This window comes from Thalassophryne amazonica, chromosome 3 (assembly GCF_902500255.1).
Source record: "Thalassophryne amazonica chromosome 3, fThaAma1.1, whole genome shotgun sequence".
Classification (NCBI taxonomy): Eukaryota; Metazoa; Chordata; class Actinopteri; order Batrachoidiformes; family Batrachoididae; genus Thalassophryne; species Thalassophryne amazonica.
Genome location: NC_047105.1, coordinates 81088637 through 81111237, shown reverse-complemented (window position 1 = coordinate 81111237; position 22601 = coordinate 81088637). Strand labels below are relative to the sequence as shown.

The window sequence follows — 22601 nt, the reverse complement described above, 5'->3', positions numbered from 1 at the left end:
TTGTTTATGCCTTACACACTTGTGTACCACAACATTTAATTTCTTTGTCCTTTCACCTGGAGTTTCATAAACATTTTCATTAAAACATGAAGGTTCGCTGATGTGCTGAGTATACTCCATGTGTAATTTGTACAGATGGTTGCCCAGTTCCGGCTCACCTTTTGAAAAGTCCCGGTATACAGAGCCATAATGCAACTGAATGTCCTTTAATTGTGTATTGTTGTATTGGGTATTTGGATGTTATTTAGCTGAAAAGTCTGGGTGGAGTAGCGCTTCTACTTAAAGTGTGAAGCCACATTATGTGTGGTGGCAAACATTTGCCAGAAATGGATCACTTTTGCCGGTTCCGGATCACGACATTCTGTGTCACTTTGGGGACATTCCTGGCATCTGGCTGGAGCCCTTTTAATGCAGAATGATACACACTGTGCCCGAGAATGTGTTTTGAACACAAAATGATAGAAATTATACTTATTAAATGAGAATTTACTTAGTTTCGAAAGGGGCCGTTATACGTTTTTACGAGCAAAAAATGAAATGTGGAGGTGAGATTTCTCCCAAATTAAAAACTAAAAACCCCCACATTCATGTCCATTCGTGATGTTGAGATGACCCCCAAAGTACACAAGGCTCACAACTACAGACACGAGGCTGCTGCTTCAGTGATCCACAACCGGCAAATTTTCGCGTCAGAGATAAATGCGCACAGCAATTAAACAGCAAGACATAACACACTGACATTTTCTACCCAAGTAAGTAAGAGTTTTCCCACTCTAGAACCAAAAACACCGAATGGCTAACTCACCTTTGCAACGTTTTAGAGATCGTTACTTTCAAACTTGCAGGAATGAGTGAGTCAGAAAAGGCGTGCACACTGCAGACACCGGGATGTTTTGATTCCTCTGCTGATCACAAGGATGGCTGGATCCGGTCGAGCTTGTGGTCATTTGTAGGCAAAAACATCAATCTTCCATTGGTACCAAGTATTAGCTTATTCATGCTGATTACGAGAAACGGCGGTGCAAATACTACAGCAGTGATCCGGAACTGCCAATGATCCGGAACTGGGCAAGTGGCTGTACCTGGGCAACACGGTGGCAATACTGTGGTTGCCAGGGATAATAAATTCCATTTATCAGTACTCTGCTCAGTGAAGTGGAGACCCTTTGAAACTGGATTATCTCAAATTCAAACTGTTCCAAGGTGCACCCATTCTGGATGCCCAGTTTCAATTTAATGAGCAATCTAATGACTTTTGTTCTAATGACTTTATCACTGCACAGGTATCATTGGTCTTGAGTAAAGTGTGTGTGTGTGTGTGTGTGGGGGGGGGGGGGGGGGGGGGTGCTTCTTGAGGGTCTTGGTGATACCTGATCATGCTCAATGTCAAACTCATTTGAGATGCAACTCTCATATCACAAGGAATGGTCCTCTGTTCAGTAAAATTGGATTCCCCTTACAGGGTCTTGGTGAAACCAGGATATGCTCAAATTTGAGCAGATAGTTTGTCAGGAAGGAATTGGATGTCAGTGGATCAGTGTTTGATCCCAGCTATGTGCTTCAAGTCACTTTGGGCCTGATTTACTAAAGGTTTGCATGTGGTAAAACATGCACTACCAGTGGGCACCAATTATTGCATCTTACAAATGCATTTACAACCTTGGAATTAGCCTGTTGTGTGTTACAGACTGCTGTTTCAGTAGTACAGAGGCCCCCCGCCTCCCTTGTTTAAAAAAAAAACAAAAACATTAATTGTAAGTATCGGGCATATTTAAAGAGTTAATGGGGTTACTTCTATGCATGTGTTCTTTAAGAATAAATCTCTCCGTGCGTAACAGGGGACCATAGTTTTGCACTGAGCACAAAGTACATTTTGGTGTGACTCATGATCATTGATGTCATAGATGTGTCACACAAATAAACACACATGCACATTTCAGAGTCTGTGTGGGATGAAGCACACCTGTCTGATTCGCATGCCTGTCTGAAAGTTCCACTGGTATAATGCAGCATGATTATCAACCAGTTTGATTAAATACCATGGATGCAACAATAATTAAAACATGTGAAATGAGAGGGGTTTTTTTTGGTTTTGTTTTTTAAATTGCCAGTACGGTGAACACACTCACTTATGTGGCAGGTTTGTGCATAAGGAATCACAAGGTGCATACCTGCAAGTGGCTGATTGTGATTCAGCACAACAAATAGCAACCAATGATCACACATTGGTCACTATTCACACTCCCATCCAGTAGATGGCAGTGTTCTATGCATTTTGATGGGGAGAGTGATTGAGAGGAGACTAATTTCCATAATGCTTTTTGGTGCATGTCAGTTAACGCTCAAACCTTCAGAATTAGCGCATTACTTTAAAAGATAAGTGCCATATTTTTACTTTGTAAAAATGACAGAGTGCCATTAATGTCGATAAATTGTGTGGAATTAGTTTTGTTTATAAATTAAACCATGAGTGAAAAGTGCCTTGTTTATTTTGTCTCCTGCCCTGTCTGTGTTGTTGTATGTGGAAAGTACCGACTTTTTTTTTGCAGTAGCCAGCAGCCGGCCCCCCCCTTTCTGCTGGGGGAGGGCTGAGCTCCTCACAGCGGTCTGACTGTTGCAAAACACACAACAGACAGGAATTAACATGTATGATTTTAGGGCTTCCAAATGTATTTGACCATTAATGTTGTGTGGGCCGCTGAAGAGGAGGTACTGCTGGCCCACAACCACCAGAGGGCACCCTGCCTGGAGTGCGGGCTCCAGGCACCAGAGGGCGCTGCCGCCTCACAGGAGCAGCCGGGGTGACAGCTGACACTCATCACCTGTGACAGCTGTCACCACTCATCTGATCTGCATCGGTATATCAGCAAGACGTCATCTCCACCTCTTTGCCGAGATATCGTTCTACCTGAAAGGTAATATCCTCAGCCTGACTGCTTGATAGAAAGCCCTTTTTTGGTGATTTTGTGAGTGATAACAGACTTTTTCTCCAACGAGGGTGGAGGTAGCTTCCCTGCCGTGCAGATTGCTGGGTGCAGACGCACCCACGTTTAATTGTGTTTTTGTTCCTCGCCAGCAGTACTAGGTCCGACACGCGGAGGCAGTGGCCACCTGGGAGTTCGGGACTTGGCGGCTCCAGTATTCCCGGGGTCTGGTGGCGGAGGAAATCGTGTGGTTCCGGTTCTGCCTTGGACAGGCGTCTCCTATCTTCGAGCCTGCCCACACGACACCTTGTAATTTGACCTCTGATCTGTTGTGTTTGTTGTGCACGTTCGCAACAGTAAAGTGTGTTATTTGACCTATTCCATTGTCCGTTCATTTGCGCCCCCTGTTGTGGGTCCGTGTACTTACACTTTCCAACAGGATATATCGGCCAACGTCATGGATCCCGAGGGGCGTCAACCGGCTGTTGACGGCCAATGGAGAACAGGGTGCACAGGCGCCTGCAGGAGGAATGCGGGAGTTGCAGCGGATCCTCACCGTTTTCACGGCTCGGTTGGATTTAATGACGAGCAGAACGTCTCCTCTAACCGCAGGGTGGAGGCTCTCGCCGCGCAGGTGGAGGCGCGCCCTCAGGGCGCTGCTGTGGCTCTCCCTCCTGTCGACCCTGTGCGTAACAGTGACGTTCCACTGGTCGTTCAACGACCCCTCCCACCTTCCCCGGAAGCATACATAAGCCCTCCAGAGCCGTACGGAGGTTGTGTGGAGACGTGCGCGGACTTCCTTATGCAGTGTTCGCGTCGTCTTCGCACAATGTCCTGTCATGTACGCAACTGATTCTAGCAAGATAGCTTATGTAATTAATCTGCTTCGCGGCAAGGCACGCGCTTGGGCTACAGCGCTTTGGGAGCAAAATTCACGGATCCTTCAGACATATGATGGGTTTGTGAGGGAGTTCAGAACAGTGTTCGATCACCCAAATAGAGGAGAGACCGCTTCAGCCGTGCTGCTGTCAATGAGACAGGGGCGCCGGAGCGCAGCTGCTTATGCAGTCGACTTCCGCATCGCGGCTGCGAGGTCCGGCTGGAATAACACTGCCCTCCGCGCCTCCTTCGTAAACGGACTGTCGTTGGTCCTAAAGGAGCTCCTGGTGGCTAAGGACGAACCGCGGGATTTAGACGGGCTTATTGATCTCGTTATACGATTAGACAATCGTTAGAGGAACGCCGTCGGGAGCGAGACGAAGGACGTGACCGGATACGCGCCGCCCCTCTCCCTTCCGGGTTCGAAAAGGGGCCGCCCTCCCCACGCTCCACAGCCGCAGCGCTTTGTGGGGCAAACAGCTCCCCTGTTGACGTTGTTAGGGAGACGCACAGGGCCAAAATGGGAAGGCTGATCCGTGGAGAGTGTTTTCTCTGCAGCTCAACAGAGCACACACAGAGAGACTGCCCCAAACGGCCAAACGTCAACACTCGCCTTAGAAACTGGGCTAAGGGGGGGTCAAGACATTCAAGTGAGACACACACAAATTGCCACACGACTCCCAGTCACAATCCTTATGAGGATTTAACCCTTCAAGCCCGAGCACTGGTGGACACGGGGTCAGAAGGAATCTGCTAGACAGCAGATGGGCAAAGGAGGTAGGGCTCCCTCTGGTGGCGCTTCCTACGCCATTGCAGGTGCGGGCACTAGATGGCACCCTCCTCCCTTTACTCACACACAAGACACCACCAGTAAACTCTGGTGGTGTCTGGAAACCACCGGGAGGAGATTGAGTTTTTTGTAACTCCTGCCACCTCCCGTGATTTTGGGCATCCCATGGATGTTAAAGCACAATCCCCGGATCGATTGGCCGTCTGGGGTGGTGGTTCAGTGGAGCGAAACCTGCCATCGGGTGTGTTTAGGATCCTCGGTTCCTCCCGGTTCCCAGGCTAAGGAGGAGGTCAAAGTCCCGCCCAATCTGACGGCAGTGCCAGTTGAGTACCACGATCTTGCTGACGTCTCAGCAAGGATCTGGCACTCACCCTTCCCCCGCACCGTCCGTACGATTGTGCCATTGATTTGGTTCCAGGCGCTGAGTTCCCGTCCAGCAGGCTGTACAACCTCTCTACGACCTGAGCGCGAATCAATGGAGACCTACATCCGGGACTCATTAGCTGCCGGGCTGATCCGGAACTCCACCTCCCCGATGGGGGCAGGTTTCTTTTTTGTGGGCAAGAAAGATGGCGGACTTCGTCCATGTATTGATTACAGGGGGCTGAATGAGATTACGGTTCGCAACCGATACCCGTGCCATTATTAGATTCCGTGTTCACCCCCCTGCATGGAGCCAAAATCTTACTAAACTGGATCTTAGAAATGCGTATCACCTGGTTCGGATCCGGAAGGGAGACGAAATGGAAGACGGCATTCAACACCCCATTAGGTCACTTTGAGTACCCGGTCATGCCGTTCGGCCTCACAAACGCCCCCGCGACGTTCCAAGCATTAGTTAATGATGTCTTGCGGGATTTCCTGCACCGATTCGTCTTCTTATATCTAGACGATATACTCATCTTTTCTTCCGGATCCTGAGACTCATGTCCAGCATGTACGTCAGGTCCTGCAGCGGTTGTTGGAGAACCGGCTGTTTGTGAAGGGCGAGAAGTGTGAGTTCCACCGCACCTCTTTGTCCTTCCTGGGGTTTATCATCTCCCCCAACTCCGTCGCTCCTGATCCGGCCAAGGTTGCGGCGGTGAGAGACTGGCCCCAACCCACTAGCCGTAGGAAGCTGCAACAGTTCCTCGGCTTTGCTAATTTCTACAGGAGGTTCATTAAGGGCTACAGTCAGGTAGTTAGCCCCCTGACAGCCCTGACCTCACCAAAAGTTCCCTTCACCTGGTCGATCGTTGCGATGCCGCGTTCAAGGAGTTGAAACGGCGCTTCTCGTCTGCACCCGTTCTAGTGCAGCCCGATCCTAGTCGCCAGTTAGTGGTTGAAGTGGACGCCTCGGACTCAGGGATAGGAGCTGTGCTTTCCCAGAGCGGGAAGACCGATAAGGTCCTTCACCCGTGTGCCTATTTTTCCCGCAGGTTGACCCCGGCCGAACGGAACTATGACGTCGGCAATCGAGAACTCCTTGCGGTGAAAGAGGCTCTTGAAGAGTGGAGACATCTGTTGGAGGGAACGTCCGTGCCATTCACGGTTTTCACTGACCACCGGAACCTGGAGTATATCAGGACCGCCAAGCGGCTGAATCCCAGGCAAGCCCGCTGGTCACTGTTCTTTGGCCGTTTTGACTTCCGGATCACCTACCATCCCGGGACCAAGAACCAGAGATCGGATGCCTTGTCCCGGGTACATGAAGATGAAGTCAAAACGGAGTTGTCGGATCCACCGGAACCCATCATCCCGGAGTCCACTATCGTGGCCACCCTCACCTGGGACGTAGAGAGAACCATCCGGGAGGCCCTGGCACGAAGCCCGGACCCCGGAACTGGGCCGAAGAACAGACTTTACGTCCCACCAGAAGCTAGGGCTGCAGTCCTGGACTTCTGTCACGGCTCTAAGCTCTCCTGTCATCCAGGGGTGCGAAGAACCGTGGCAGTTGTCCGGCAGCGCTTCTGGTGGGCGTCCCTAGAGGCCGACGTCCGGGATTATATCCAGGCCTGCACCACCTGCGCCAGGGGCAAGGCTGACCATCGTAGGGCTTCGGGTCTGCTCCAGCCGCTGCCCGTGCCCCATCGCCCCTGGTCCCACATCGGCCTGGATTTTGTCACGGGTCTCCCGCCGTCCCAGGGCAACACCACCATCTTCACGATAGTGGAACCGATTCTCCAAGGCGGCCCACTTCGTGGCCCTCCCGAAGCTCCCGACGGCCCAGGAGACAGCGGACCTCCTGGTTCACACGTCGTCCGGCTGCATGGGATCCCAATAGACATTGTCCTCAGATCGCGGTCCCCAGTTCTCCTCGCACGTCTGGAGGAGCTTCTGCCGGGAACTGGGGGCCACGGTGAGTCTCTCATCCGGGTACCATCCCCAGACCAACGGGCAAGCAGAACGGGCCAATCAGGAGATGGAGCAGGCCCTGCGTTGCGAGACAGCCGCGCACTATCCGGCGGCCTGGAGTACTCATCTGGCCTGGATCGAGTATGCCCATAACAGCCAGGTGTCGTCAGCCACCGGCCTCTCTTCTTTCGAGGTATGTCTGGGGTACCAACCGCCTTTGTTTCCAGGGTTGAGGGAGAGGTCGGTGTGCCCTCGGTCCAGGCCCCACCTACGGAAGTGCCGTCAGGTGTGGCGTGCCGCCCGTTCTGCCTTGCTGAGGGCCCGGATGAGGTCAAAGGCCCATGCAGACCGTCGGCGGACCCCGGCCCCTGCGTATCGGCCAGGGCAGGAGGTGTGGTTGTCGACAAAGGACATCCCCCTCAGAGTGGACTCCCCCAAGTTACAGGAACCGTTACATCGGTCCCTTCAAAATCCAGAAGGTCATCAGTCCAGCCGCAGTGAGGCTTCAGCTGCCGGCCTCACTGCGGATCCATCCTGTATTTCACGTGTCCCGAATCAAACCACATCACACCTCACCCCTCTGTACTCCGGGTCCGGCACCGCCTCCTGCCCGGATCATCGATGGCGAGCCGGCTTGGACTGTGCGCCGGCTTTTGGATGTCCGTAGGATGGGCCGGGGCTTCCATTATTGGTGGACTGGGAGGGGTACGGACCTGAAGAACGCTCCTGGGTGAAGAGGAGCTTCATTCTGGACCCGGCCCTCCTGGCCGATTTCTACCCGCCGCCACCCGGACAAGCCTGGTCGGGCGCCAGGAGGCGCCCGTTGAGGGGGGGGTCCTGTTGTGTGGGCCCGCTGAAGAGGAGGTACTGCTGGCCCACCACCACCAGAGGGCACCCTGCCTGGAGTGCGGGCTCCAGGCACCAGAGGGCGCTGCCGCCTCACAGGAGCAGCTGGGGTGACAGCTGACACTCATCACCTGTGACAGGTGTCACCACTCATCTGAATCTGCATCGGTATATCAGCAAGACGTCATCTCCACCTCTTTGCCGAGATATCGTTCTACCTGAAAGGTAATATCCTCAGCCTGACTGCTTGATAGAAAGCCCTTTTTGTGATTTTGTGAGTGATAACAGACTTTTTCTCCAACGAGAGGTGGAGGTAGCTTCCCCTGCCGTGCAGATTGCTGGGTGCAGACGCACCCACGTTTAATTGTGTTTTGTTCCTCGCCAGCAGTACCAGGTCCGACACACGGAGGCAGTGGCCACCTGGGAGTTCGGGACTTGGCGGCTCCAGTATTCCCGGGGTCTGTGTGGCGGAGGAAATCGTGTGGTTCCGGTTCTGCTTTGGACAGGCGTCTCCTATCTTCAAGCCTGCCCACACGACACCTTGTAATTGACCTCTGAGCTATTGTGTAATCTGTTGTTTGTTGTGCACGTTCGCAACAGTAAAGTGTTGTTATTTGACCTATCCATTGTCCGTTCATTTGCGCCCCTGTTGTGGGTCCGTGTACTTACACTTCCCCAACAATTAAGCTTTACTCACTATGCCAGCAAAAAAAATGTTAGTGGACTGAAAGTTAGCAGACCTAAATTTAGCGGAAGTTAATTGATCTGCTGATGGTTTTCAGAGTTAGCTGAAAAGCCTAATCCGCAAACAAAAAGTTAGCTTCCCTAATTAGCGGTTAGCAGAACTTTGCCCAACAATGCTTATTGGTACATTGCTGCCACCTTTTGCATCAGTCCTGTTATAGCAGCACTAAATCCTCTCAAGTCCAGTGACAGATTTTTTTTTTCATGCAATCGACTGGAACTCAATCGGAATTAATAACTTTAGAGCAAATCACCATTTTAAATCAAATGACTCCTCTTTCCAAACGATAGATAGATAGATAGATAGATAGATAGATAGATAGATAGATATACATACATACTTTATTGATCCCAGAGGGAAATTCAAGGCATCCAGCAGCTTACACATTAGAACAAGACACACACATTGCACCAGACACACAAAATAGGGTTAAGTACAGAAAAATAGACTAATCAATAAAAGCTACTAACTAAAAATAAAATTTGTGTGCAAGTACAGCATCCCGTCTCAGAGAATATGACGGAGGAGGTAAATGTAGTAGTGCAGTAGTGAGGAGGTAGCACAGATGTAAACAGTACCCAATGTGAACAGTGTAGGTTGTGCAAAGAAGTAAGCAGTGTAAACAGTGTTGGTAGTGCAAAAGAAAGCAATAAAACGTCAAACAAATGTGTCACAGGATTATTTCTTACTGAGATGGGAAGAGTTGAACAGTCTGATGGCCTGAGGGACAAAGACTTCCTGAATCTGTCCGTGTGGCAGGACTGGGACCTCAGTCTGCCGCTGAATGAGCTCCTCTGCCTGATGATGGCGCTGTGCAGAGGGTGCTCAACACTGTCCATGATGGCCAGCAGTTTACTGAGGGTCCTTCTCTCTGCCACTGATGTTAGTGTCTCCAGCTCTGTTCCCAGCACTAACCAGCTTTCCTCACCAGCCTGTGCAGTCGCCCGGCGTCCCTCCTCTTCATGCTGCTCCCCCAGCAGACCACCACAGAGAAGAGGACACTGGCTACCACAGACTGAGTAGAACATTCGCAGGAGTTTATGGCAGATCCTGAAGGACCCTAACCTCCTCAGGAAGTACAGTCTGCTCTGTCCCTTCCTGTAGAGGGTTGTCGGTATTGGCTGACCAATCCAACCTATCGTCCATAAGTGTCCCCAGATATGTGTAAGTCTGGACCACCTCCACATCGACCCCCTCAATGGAGACTGGCTGCAGAGTGGGCCTGGACCTTCTGAAGTCCACTACCCATCTCCTTTGTTTTGGTAATGTTCAGCTGCAGGTGTTTGATTTGCACCACTCCACAAAGTCCTGTGTCAGGTCCCTGTACTCTCTTTCCTGTCCCTCTTGCACACATCCCACAATAGCAGTGTCGTCCGAAAACTTCTGCATGTGGCATGACTCCGAGTTGTAATTGAAGTCTGATGTGTACAGAGTGAACAGCACTGGAGAGAGCATGGTTCCTTGTGGGCTGCAGTGCTGCTGATCCCTGTGTCCGAGGTGCAGTTACTGAGTCTGACGTATTGTGGTCTTCCAGTTAGATAATCAGTGATCCAGGTGACCAGATGAGTGTCCACCTCCATCTCCATGAGCTTGTCTCTCAGTAGCAGGGGCTGGATGGTGTTGAAGGCACTGGAGAAGTCAAAAAACATGACCCTCACAGCGCTGTTACCCTTGTCCAGATGAGAGTGGGCCCTGTGAAGGAGGTAGAGGATGGCATCCTCCACTCCCACCTTCTCCCTGTATGCAAACTGCAGTGGGTCCTCAGCATGTCTGACCTGAGGTCTGAGGACGCTCAGCAGCCAGTCGCTCCATGGTCTTCATCACGTGGGATGTCAAGCGACTGGCCTGTAGTCATTCAGCTCCTTCGGGTGTGCCGCCTTAGGAACTGGAATGACACAGGATGTCTTCCACGTGACTGGGGCCTTTCCGAGATGCAGGCTCAGGTTGAAAACATGCTGGAGGGGCTCGCCCAGTTTGGTTGGCACAGGCCTTAAGCATTCTGGGACACACTTTATCCGGGCCTGCTGCCTTCCTGGGTGGAGTCTCCTTAGCTCTCTCCTGACCTGGTCTGCGTGAAGGAGGGAGGACGGTGAGAGTGGGTGCTTGTCCGGCTGACTGTGACGATGATGATGATGATGATGGTGGTGAGGATGGTGAGGGTGAGGACGAGGGCTGATCTACTGTGGGTTTTGGTGCTGACGGTGATGATGATGATGGTGAGGGTGAGGGCTGATCTGCTGGGGGGTTTTGATGGTGATGAAGTGATAACTGCTGCAGGAGGAGTTGATGGGGGGTTTGCAGAGGTAGAACAATCAAACCTGTTTAAAAAAGTCGTTAAACTGGTTTGCTCTGTCCACACCCCATCTACTGGGCTGCGGCTGCTGTTTTTGCAGCCTGTGATGGTTTTCATTGCATCCCAGACCTCCTTCATGTTGTTTGTCTGCAGCTTTCTCTCCACCTTCTTCCTGTAGGACTCCTTGGCCTCTTTAAGGCGAGCCTTTAGTTCCCGCTGTACATGCCTAAGCTCTGTCCCATCTCCGTCTTTGAACGCCCTGTTCTTTTGTTTCGAAGATTCTTGACATCGCTGGTGATCCAGGGCTTGTTGTTTGGAAAGCAACGTACAGTTTTTATGGGAACAGCAACGTCCCTACAGAAGTTCAGGTAGCCCGTGATGCAGTGTGTCACCCCATCAATGTCCCACCATGTGTCCTGCAGCACGCTCCAGTCAGTAGTCTCGAAGCAGTCCCTGAGAGCTTCTTCTGCCTCAGGAGACCAGATTCTGAATGAACGTGTAGTAATGGGCTGCCTCAGTACCAGTGGTTTGTACTGAGGCTGTAGAAAAACCAGATTGTGATCTGATTTTCCCAGTGGTGGTAGTGGAGTAGCTGTGTATGCTTCCCTCACGTTGGCATACATCAGATCAATAGACCTGTTTCTTTCTGGTGGGACAGTCCACAAACTGATGAAAAGCAGGAGAGTGGAGTTCAGTGTGACATGATTAAAATCATATGTATAAAAAAAATCATTTGTATATAATACAAACAATAAACTACAGCCAACCAAAAACGGATTTTTTCCACCAAAATGAGACGTCCTGCGTTGTTACGAATTACATCCTGACGTACAGCGCAGCCAGCTTCAAGAGCTCAGCTCAGGAGTCTATGGAGTTACATTTGTATCAATATCTGAAAGGAAATGCTTTTGACAAAACTACAGATTTTGTTCCTTTCTATATGTCAGAGATCAAGGATGCAGTGACCATGTACAGATTTTATTGATTTTTATTTATGTCCAGAGATCAAGGATCCAGTGACCAATTTCATAATTATTTACTTTAAGACTCAATAAAATGTTGTTGACATAGAAACCTGTAGAGTCTACTGTTAGTACACAGAAAAATTCACAAGAGGTATTGATAAGGGAACCGGTAAGAATCTAATCGATAAGCAGAATCGATAATGGCATCGATATTGATAAAATCTTAGTACCCATCCCTAATTGTATTGTATTGCATTATGAGAAATTGAATCGCCATCAAATACATATCAAATCGCATCAAATCAGGAACGGGTGAATCGTATCGCATCGTATCATCATGTATCGTTTATGTATCGTATCGCTGGTAGTGTATTGAGGTGCATATCAAATTGATGTCAGTGCTGAGATTCACGTGCTTAGTTCACATGGATTTCAGAAGCCCAACATAATAGTGACTATTAAAGAGTATTCATCTGCCCATCGTGCAACTGTGTTTTCTGGTTATTTATTTATTTTTTTTTATCCTCCCGGTATGAAATACAGGGGGCTATTACACTCAACAAAAATTAAAGTGCAACACTTTTGGTTTTGCTCCCATTTTGTATGAGATGAACTCAAAGATCTAAAAAGTTTTTTCCACATACACAATATCACCATTTCCCTCAAATATTGTTCACAAACCAGTCTAAATCTGTGATAGTGAGCACTTCTTTGCTGAGATAATCCATCCCACCTCACAGGTGTGCCATATCAAGATGCTGATTAGACACCATGATTAGTGCACAGGTGTGCCTTAGACTGCCCACAATAAAAGGCCACTCTGAAAGGTGCAGTTTATCACACAGCACAATGCCACAGATGTCAAGATTTGAGGGAGCCTGCAATTGGCATGCTGACAGCAGGAATGTCAACCAGAGCTGTTCCTCATGTAATTGAATGTTCATTTCTCTACCATAAGCCGTCTCCAAAGGCGGTTTCAGAGAATTTGGCAGTACATCCAACCAGCCTCACAACCGCAGACCATGTGTAACCACACCAGCCCAGGACCTCCACATCCAGCATGTTCACCTCCAAGATCGTCTGAGACACCACACTCGGACAGCTGCTGAAACAATCGGTTTGCATAACCAAAGAATTTCTGCACAAACTGTGAGAAACCGTCTCAGGGAAGCTCATCTGCATGCTCGTCGTCCTCATCTGGGTCTCGACCTGACTCCAGTTCGTCGTCGTAAACCGACTTGAGTGGGCAAATGCTCACATTCGCTGGCGTTTGGCACGTTGGAGAGTGTTCTCTTCACGATGAATCCCGGTTTCACACTGTTCAGGGCAGTTGGCAGACAGCGTGTGTGGCGTCGTGTGGGTGAGCGGTTTTCTGATGTCAATGTTGTGGATCGAGTGGCCCATGTGGCGGTGGGGTTATGGTATGGGCAGGTGTCTGTTATGGACTAAGAACACAGGTGCATTTTATTGATGGCATTTTGAATGCACAGAGATACCGTGACGAGATCCTGAGGCCCGTTGTTGTGCCATACATCCAAGAACATCACCTCATGTTGCAGCAGGATAATGCACGGCCCATGTTGCAAGGATCTGTACACAATTCTTGGAAGCTGAAAATGTCCCAGTTCTTGCATGGCTGGCATACTCACCGGACATGTCACCGATTGAGCATGTTTGGGATGCTCTGGACCGGCGTATACGACAGCGCGTACCAGTTCCTGCCAATATCCAGCAACTTCGCACAGCCATTGAAGAGGAGTGGACCAACATTCCACAGGCCACAATTGACAACCTGATCACTCTATGCGAAGGAGATGTGTTGCACTGCATGAGGCAAATGGTGGTCACACCAGATACTGACTGGTATCCCCCCCAATAAAACAAAAACTGCACCTTTCAGAGTGGCCTTTTATTGTGGACAGTCTAAGGCACACCTGTGCACTAATCATGGTGTCTAATCAGCATCTTGATATGGCACACCTGTGAGGTGGGATGGATTATCTCAGCAAAGGAGAAGTGCTCACTATCACAGATTTAGACCTGGTTTGTGAACAATATTTGAGGGAAATGGTGATATTGTGTATGTGGAAAAAGTTTTAGATCTTTGAGTTCATCTCATACAAAATGGGAGCAAAACCAAAAGTGTTGCGTTTATATTTTGTTGAGTGTAGCAATCAGCATGTCCGTCCATCCGTTTTTGCTTGTTAGCAGGATATCTCAAAAATCAGTTGACCAATTTCATACATATTTAGGGTAAAGGTGTACTTGGCTGACCCCCCTGACACTTTGTATTACTGATTTGTGGGGACCGGGGGGGATATGTCAACAATTCAATGGCAAGACCCGTGACTTGACATTTTTTATTTTATTTTTAATTTTTTGTTATTCTGCTGTCGTCTCTCAATGCGTGGTTATACATTAATAATCTCTTCTGTTTAGGCAAAATAAATGAGTAAAAAACTTTTTTTCTCACCAACACTTAAAAAAAACTATAACAAAATTTTGTGTGTGTGTATTCAGTGCTATGTGAGTTTGCAGTCAATCTGCCAGCTGTATAATGCCTAGTTCAGTCATACATTGTAGGATTAGATGTCCTAATCACAGCTGTCATTTCATTCTGGTTTATCTGTTTCAGACAGGGCAAAAGTCAGTGGAAAGATACCTAAAAAAAAAAAAAATCTAGATTGCAGTCAGAAGAACTTTAACACAAATTTATTATTATTATTATTATATTATTATTTTTTTTTTAGCTTTAACGTGTACAGCCTTTGGGATTTTTAAGATTGAACTCAAAGAATTTTCTTTAGCGCCACTATAATTCCTTAGCTTTTAAATAAGGAATTCACAGTATGATATTGCCAATATGATCACAGTTTGCACAGTTTGGAAACAAATTTAGCATTTTGAGCCCTGAAAGGTAGAAATTTAAGCAATCTGACTCCATGACCTATATTTGGTAGCAACGTTATAGATCACGTGGGGACTTCCCCTGAGCTGCACAAGGATGCTGGGAAGGACACTGCAACTGCCAATCAGAGTAAAGAAAGGCAGTGTGGCATTAGCTGGTTGCTCATTTGAACAGAATAAGCAAGACGCTGTGAAACAGCTTGTTTCTGTATAAATTGAATATGTTTCTCACACGTTTTGTAAAAGTCAGTGATGAATAAATACTTAGAAATATAAAAATGCTGTTTTTGAAACCAGATAACACCTCTGAAGTCATTTACAAAATATCTTATGGATGTTAGCATACATGCCCCATTAACACGCATCAAGCCAGTCTCAAAACCTCACGCATGTGCACACACGTCCTCCTGCAGTCTGGCTGCATGATGGCATTAGAAGGAAAAGACAATATTTGCCCCCCCATTAAATATGTTGTCTTCATTAAAATGATTTGTAATTTTACCACATGTAGCAAAAATAAGCCTACATCATAATACTTGGATTTCAGTAAAAAAAATAAAAAAAAATAAAAATTGTCAGTTTTATGAAATGTGAACAGTAGTACAGCTTTAAGGGTGATGCCTTTATTTAAAAATTGCAGTCACATTATTTCTGTTTTATTTCCAGTATAGTATATCTAGTCTTCTTGTAGCATCACGTCATTTGTTATGTTTCAAATTAGCTAATACTAAAAGACACTCCTTAAATTTATTTTCTTTTCCAGAATCATAAATTTGAATGAGCCAAAGTAGATGCCTGCTAAGGATATTAAAAAATTGTGCCAAGTTTCTCTTTCATTTTAATAGCTTAGCTGATACAGAGTAGTAAATATTTAAAATTGTGTACGCAGTTACACTGTTTATTTTGTTTCTCATAATTTAAAAAAATTATTTTGGTATTATATCTAGTCTTGTTATGGTTTTACAAACTTGATTAGGGTAGATCATACCTGGCATGTCATAAATAATTAAATAGTGGGCAGAAGGTAAGGATCTTGATTTACCAGTCAGTTTGTGCTCCCATCCTCACCATGGTCATGACCTTTGGGTAGTGACCAAAAGAAGAAGGTCACGTATACAAGAGGAGGAAGCAAAGTTCCTCCATCGTGTATCAGGGTCGGGGTGAGAAGCAAGAGGCTCTGAGAAGAGCTGCTGTCTCTTCACATCGAAGTAACAAGCTGAGGTGGCTCGGTCATCTCCCTTGGGAGGTCTTCAAGGCACATCCAACTGGGAAGAGGCTATAGGGAAGACCCAGGACATGTTGTTCACATTGTATTTCCCAGCTGGCTTTGGAACACCTTGTGATCACCCCAGGAAGAGTTGCAGGACTTGGCCCTTATCCACCTCATGTGAATGAAAAAAAATTTGAGGCAATCAGTGGAGGGTTAAGAACATCAGCTCCTATTTTTGTGCCAGTCAAATTGTCAGAGGCATTTCTTTAAATTATATAACTTAAAATCACAAAGTGTCTCTCTGGCCTTTGCATTGTCTACATAAGATCAGTCTGTGGAATTCTCTGTAAAATGAGGGAAAACTCCATGGACAGAAGAGGGGAAAAAGTAGTGTTGTTCTTGCCTGTTTGACCTCAAATGAATGTCAACTGACTAAACAAAACTGTGGTGATGGAATTTTGGTCAAATTGCTGAAATGCACTTCAAATTCTTTATTGTTTTTTTTGTTTGTTTGTTTAATTCAACCTCTGTTTGTCTTCTGACTCCAGTTATTCATTCTCATCAAACTTCTCACAAATCAGCCTTTTCACATAACACCTTCTGTTATTTCAGAGTTTGACATGTTTTAATGGGACACAAAAACACAGTGCTTGTGTCCAGAGGAATGTTCAAGAATAACAACGTGGTCCTCAGCTGCTCAAGACTGTGTGTGGTGTTTGTTTGTTTGTTTGAGACCACAGCAGAGATTGATATTGCATCACTTATGTGGCTCTAACACCTGTTTTTGATGACCATGAAAAATTCATCGTGCTGGCACAGAACACGTCACAGGCTCTTTCTTCTTCACATAAATTTTCCTCACTTTTTTCTGTTGAACGTGACTTGAGCTTCAGGTTGAACTTGCACAGTTGTTATTACTATTATCATTTGTTACTAAAGCAGATCAAACAAGGCCATCTGAGGATTGAGATCAGTAGTATGGTCCTTCATTTTCTGAATTCATAGTACTTTGCTCATTTACAAGTTAAAAGACAATACGGGGGAAAAAACGATTCACAGTATATATTTTTTTTTTTTGCAGTATTGGTCAATAGATATTTATCAAGATACTCAGTTTAATAATTCTTCCAGTGAAGACTGTCCTGATTACGATTGAAACTAGGGGTTCCAAACTTGCATTTTTACCTTTTATTGTTTTATTTTGGAAAGCATTTTGTATATAAGATTAGAAAGGTCTAAACAAATAAATGTAGCAGCAGCTGTGCATGTGTAGGACTTTTTTGTGAATGGCCAGGATGGGAGCTGTGTCTGTTTTTCCATGTGTTTTGCTTGATGGTGATTTCAGTGTGGAAAAGTTCTCTTTTCACACAGTGAAGCCTTCTTGTCTTTATTTTGTTATCCTATTATTATCAGTGCAACTACAACTTTCCATTAGCTAATCTTGTTGCAGGGTCACTCAGTTTTTCCCACGACACAACCAGTGGGCTAGACGTCACTATGTGCCAGGAGACAGTCACTCATGTGACATTTTACTTTGAGCATGATACATTCAATCATACTGGCCCAAGTGTCACCAAAGTGGGTATATCCATTACATATAGTGACCCCATAGTGAATTGTCAAATGGTGCCTTTTTGTAACTCCAAGATTATCACCAAACTTGGTATATGTGTTAGGTATATCAGTATTTCCCCTCAAAAAATTTTCAGGCCTGGTAGTACTCACCGAACTCCCCTTCATTATTTATGAAATCCTGCCACAGTCCTGCATTTGTGGTTTAACTCCCCCCCCCCCCCCCCCCCCCACACACACACTTTTCAAAAAAACAACACACTACGAAGATCAATCAGTTTCAGCTTAACAACACGAATAATTATATGGGTGCAAACAACATATTTGGGTATAAGCAAAATTTAAAGGTGAACTAAGTAACTTTTTTTTTTACCTTACATTTACAGTTTTGGAGTAATTGTACTAGTTAAATGATTTGTTTTGGGTATAATGGGGGTCTCTCTCCATCCCCAGGGGTCTTGTAGCACAAAACCAGCCTTGCAACTTCAGCAACACCGATCTGCTGTTGTGTGAAAGAAAGTCTTGCGAGAAATACAAACTACTTTACAGCACTACAACACATACATGCTCGTCTGTTGAGTTACCGGCAAGCTAGTGGCTATTAAAACAAGGCAACGACTTTATTTCTTTCATGTTGATAATCATGACAGAGCCAGCAAAAAAAAAAAAGGTCTGAGGAAGCGAGAAAGAGAAAAACACTGTGACAGAGCGAGAGGTCACATTCATGTTAACCTCGTTCAGGCTTTTTTAGAATAGCAGACCTGAAAGATAATGAAGTGTGAAAACAGATGCAGACCTGCTTTCCTCCATAATATCCTCCATAACAAAGCTCTGACCCACACAGAGACTGTAGAGAGATGCCCCCTCAGCCAGCTGGTTCTGGAGTTCCTTCACAGTTTATTTTCAGTAAATGCTTCTGGGTAGCATGGCTAAAAACATTCAGCTTCCATCTCACATGCCTGGCAAAGTCCTCACCATCTCATTTACATCCTTACATCAGCTCCTCTTAGCTGCTTCACTGCTGTAAAATACATAGCAGACAGGAGCCAACAGGGTTTATGAATGTTTTTCACCATTACTAATTATATAAAAAAACTTTAGCGGTCTAAAAGTTATCTGAACTAAATTTATCGGAAGCTAATTGGTCCCTGATGGTTTTGAAGTTAGCTGAAAAGCTAATCTGCTAACAACAAAGTTAGCTTTGATAATTAGCGGTTAGCAGATTAGCAGAACTGTGCCCACCACTGATTAGGCCATGGAAGACTCCATTAAATTTTGGAGGTGATCTGGATCCAGATTCTGGATCAGGTTTCACTTTATAGGTTTTAAGGATTACATCAAAACTATTTCACAGATTATCACCAAATTTGCACCACAGATAGATGTTAGGACATGGAAGACTCAGCTGAATTTTGGAGGTGATCCAGATTCTGGATCAAGATTTCACTTTATGTAGGCTTTGGAGGATTACGTCAAAACTACTTCACTGATTCTCACCAAATTTGCACCATAGTTAAATATTAAAGCATGGAAGACTCAACTGAATTTGGAGGTGATCCAGATTCTGGATCAAAATGTGCTTGTTATTTATTTATTTTATTGTTTGTTTGTTTTTTTACTAGTCAAAATGTGTGGAGTGGATCCCAGATTCTGAGGCCTGACACCTATTGAAATCTGTGACTACACTGAATGAACTGCTTTAATGTTGCACTGCTGTCAGGTGACCTTGTTAGATGAAAAAAAAGATTTGGTGATTAGCACACTGTTAAATCACCATAAAATGAAATTTAGTTCACAGAAGATTGTGTGAGAGAATACCAGAATCAAAGTGCTCTGCATGGGTTGACATGATTATGACATCCAAATTAATGGTTATTTGGCATTTGGTCATTTTTGTTGACATAATTAACAAAATTTCTGGCCTGGCTGGGGTTCCTGTTAGCCTGGCAAGCTGCCAGTCTTTTAATATTGGAAGGGAGGGAACACTGCATATTGACCCCAAGGACCCTGTTGGCATTGGAGACAAAGGTCAAGGTTGCTGGACCAGACTTTGTAAAAATCTTGTGAGTGCAGCATCATGTTTTTTTTGTTTGTTTGTTTGTTTTTTACTGCCTGAATGTCACCACACTTGGTGTGTATGTTAGGTACAGGTGAACCTCGTTAACGTGGGCAAGTTGGGGTCCACAAAATCAAACCACAAGTTAAATGAAACCGTGAGGTAATAAGGTTGATCAAAAACATACAGTAGTCTTTATGCAGTAGTCAAAATTTTTGTGGTCCACAAATCGGCCGTGAGTAAAGCTGAAACGCGAGTTACACAAATGTGAGTTAACGGGCTCACCTGTATATTGATCCCAAGAAGCCTATTGGCTTTTGGGTTAAAAGGTCAAGGTCACTTTGTGAAAATCTTGAGCATGACCAAACTTTGTTTGTGTGTTAGGTATCATGACTGCACTATGGGAAATGTTTTTCTTAACTGTTAGGGATACACCAACATTTTGTATCAAGTGATCCTTCCTTCATTCATTTTCTGCTCAGGGCTCAAAATAGTACGTGCATGTGCTAGTTTGTGCACGTATTATTCGAGTGGGGCACGTAATTTTATACTGCACTGGTGCAAGCAACTTTATCCAAGTTTTATCAACTATAAGCACCAGTAAAATGAACCAATAAAGGAATAAATAAGGAAAAAACAATTTCCAGTGTGTTGTCTTCGTCTTCCCTGCGTTTTGTGACTCAGACACACGGAGCGAGTTGCTGTGCTCCATTTGTTTGTTCGTGCGCGCACATGTAAACAAAGAAAACAAAAAAAAAAAACTGGCTGCGGTTCCTCTCTCTGTCTCTCCCCCTCAAACTCTGTCATCATTGTATTATAAACCAGTCACCATTTGTTTTATTATACATAAACATAAGGTGTAGCAGATTTTAGCCCACTAACCATCCCGCCCCTTTTAACTGCTCTTGCCAATAAATACTGCCCTGGGTGGCTGTCCGGTTCGCCCATACCAAAACCACTACTGTTCCAACAGGTGGATATACAACCCCTGGCAAAAATTATGGAATCATCGGCCTCAGAGGATGTTCATTCAGTTGTTTAATTTTGTAGAAAAAAGCATATCACAGACATGACACAAAACTAAAGTCATTTCAAATGGCAACTTTCTGGCTTTAAGAAACACTATAAGAAATCAAGAAAAAAAGATTGTGGCAGTCAGTAACGGTTACTTTGTTAGACCAAGCAGAGGAAAAAAATATGGAATCACTCAATTCTGAGGAAAAAATTATGGAATCACCCTGTAAATTTTCATCCCCCAAATTAACACCTGCATCAAATCAGATCTGCTCATTGACATTGACCCTATGCCATGACATTGACCCTATGCCATGACATTGACCCTATGTGTCTTTTTGCAAGGAATGTTTTTGCAGTTTTTGCTCTATGGCAAGATGCATTATCATCTTGAAAAAATGATTTCATCATCCCCAAACATCCTTTCAATTGTCCAAAATATCAACATAAACTTGTGCATTTATGATGTAATGACAGCCATCTCCCCAGTGCCTTTACCTCACATGCAACCCCATATCATCAATGACTGTGGAAATTTACATGTTCTCTTCAGGCAGTCATCTTTATAAATCTCATTGGAAAGGCACCAAACAAAAGTTCCAGCATCATCACCTTGCCCAATGCAGGTTCGAGATTCATCACTGAATATGACTTTCATCCAGTCATCCACAGTCCACAATTGCTTTTCCGTAGCCCATTGTAACCTTGTTTTTTTCTGGTTAGGTGTTAATGATGCCTTGCGTTTAGCTTTTCTGTATGTAAATCCCATTTCCTTTAGGCGGTTTCTTACAGTTCGGTCACAGACGTTGACTCCAGTTTCCTCCCATTCGTTCCTCATTTGTTTTGTTGTACATTTTTCGATTTTTGAGACATATTGCTTTAAGTTTTCTGTCTTGACGCTTTGATGTCTTCCTTGGTCTACCAGTATGTTTGCCTTTAACAACCTTGTCATGTTGTTTGTATTTGGTCCAGAGTTTAGACACAGCTGACTGTGAACAACCAACATCTTTTGCAACATTGCGTGATGATTTACTCTCTTTTAAGAGTTTGATAATCCTCTCCTTTGTTTCAATTGACATCTCTCGTGTTGGCCATGATTCATGTCAGTCCACTTGGTGCAACAGCTCTCCAAGGTGTGTTCACTCCTTTTTAGATGCAGACTAACGCAGATCTGATATGATGTAGGTGTTAGTTTTGGGGATGAAAATTTACAGGGTGATTCCATAATTTTTTCCTCAGAATTGAGTGATTCCATATTTTTTTCCTCTGCTTGGTCTAAAAAAGTAACTGTTACTGACTGCCACAATCTTTTTTCTTGATTTCTTATAGTGTTTCTTAAAGCCAGAAAGTTGCCATTTGAAATGACTTTAGTTTTGTGTCATGTCTGTGATCTGCTTTTTTTTCTACAAAATTAAACAACTGAATGAACATCCTCCGAGGCCGGTGATTCCATAATTTTTGCCAGGGGTTGTACTTCTTTAGATGGTTTGGCAACAAACATTCAGAATTGGTGGTAGCATTGCTTTCATATTTATTTAGTGTTTACAGATTGTTATAAAAGATAAAATGTGCCTGAGGTGATGTCATTAAATAGTTTTTAAAGATCCTGATTTAAAAGTGACAAGAAGAGGAAAAAAACCCTCCATATTTAAGAAATTACTTCTATTCAAAGTTTGGATGGGTTGGGGGGGCAATAATTTGTATAACTTGAGAATTATTTATTTGGTTTTGTAATTGTTAATTACCTGCTTGCATCAGGGGAGGTGATGGTCTAGTGGTGATCCTTGGTTCAAATCCCAGCCTGACCGAAAGATCACTAAGGGCCCTTGGGCAAGGTCCTTAATCCCCTAGTTGCTCCCGGGATGTAGTGAGTGCCTTGTATGGCAGCACTCTGACATCGGGATGAATGTGAGGCATTATTGTAAAGCGCTTTGAGCATCTGATGCAGATGAAAAAGCGCTATATAAATGTAGTCGGTTTACCATTTGCCGTCTTTGTTTAGGCGGCTCCCAGTTTTGCTTGGAGCTGCCACAGCAGATCACTTAGGGATTTTTAGTTTTACATCT

At 45.3% G+C, this 22601-nt stretch overlaps 1 protein-coding gene across 3 annotated transcripts in view; it reads left to right on the top strand.

Annotated features, from left to right (window-relative positions):
• The window catches only part of LOC117507149 (sortilin-like), a 115183-nt gene that overhangs the window by 14878 nt on the left and 77704 nt on the right, over positions 1–22601 (top strand). The gene's annotated exons all lie outside the window — the stretch shown is intronic.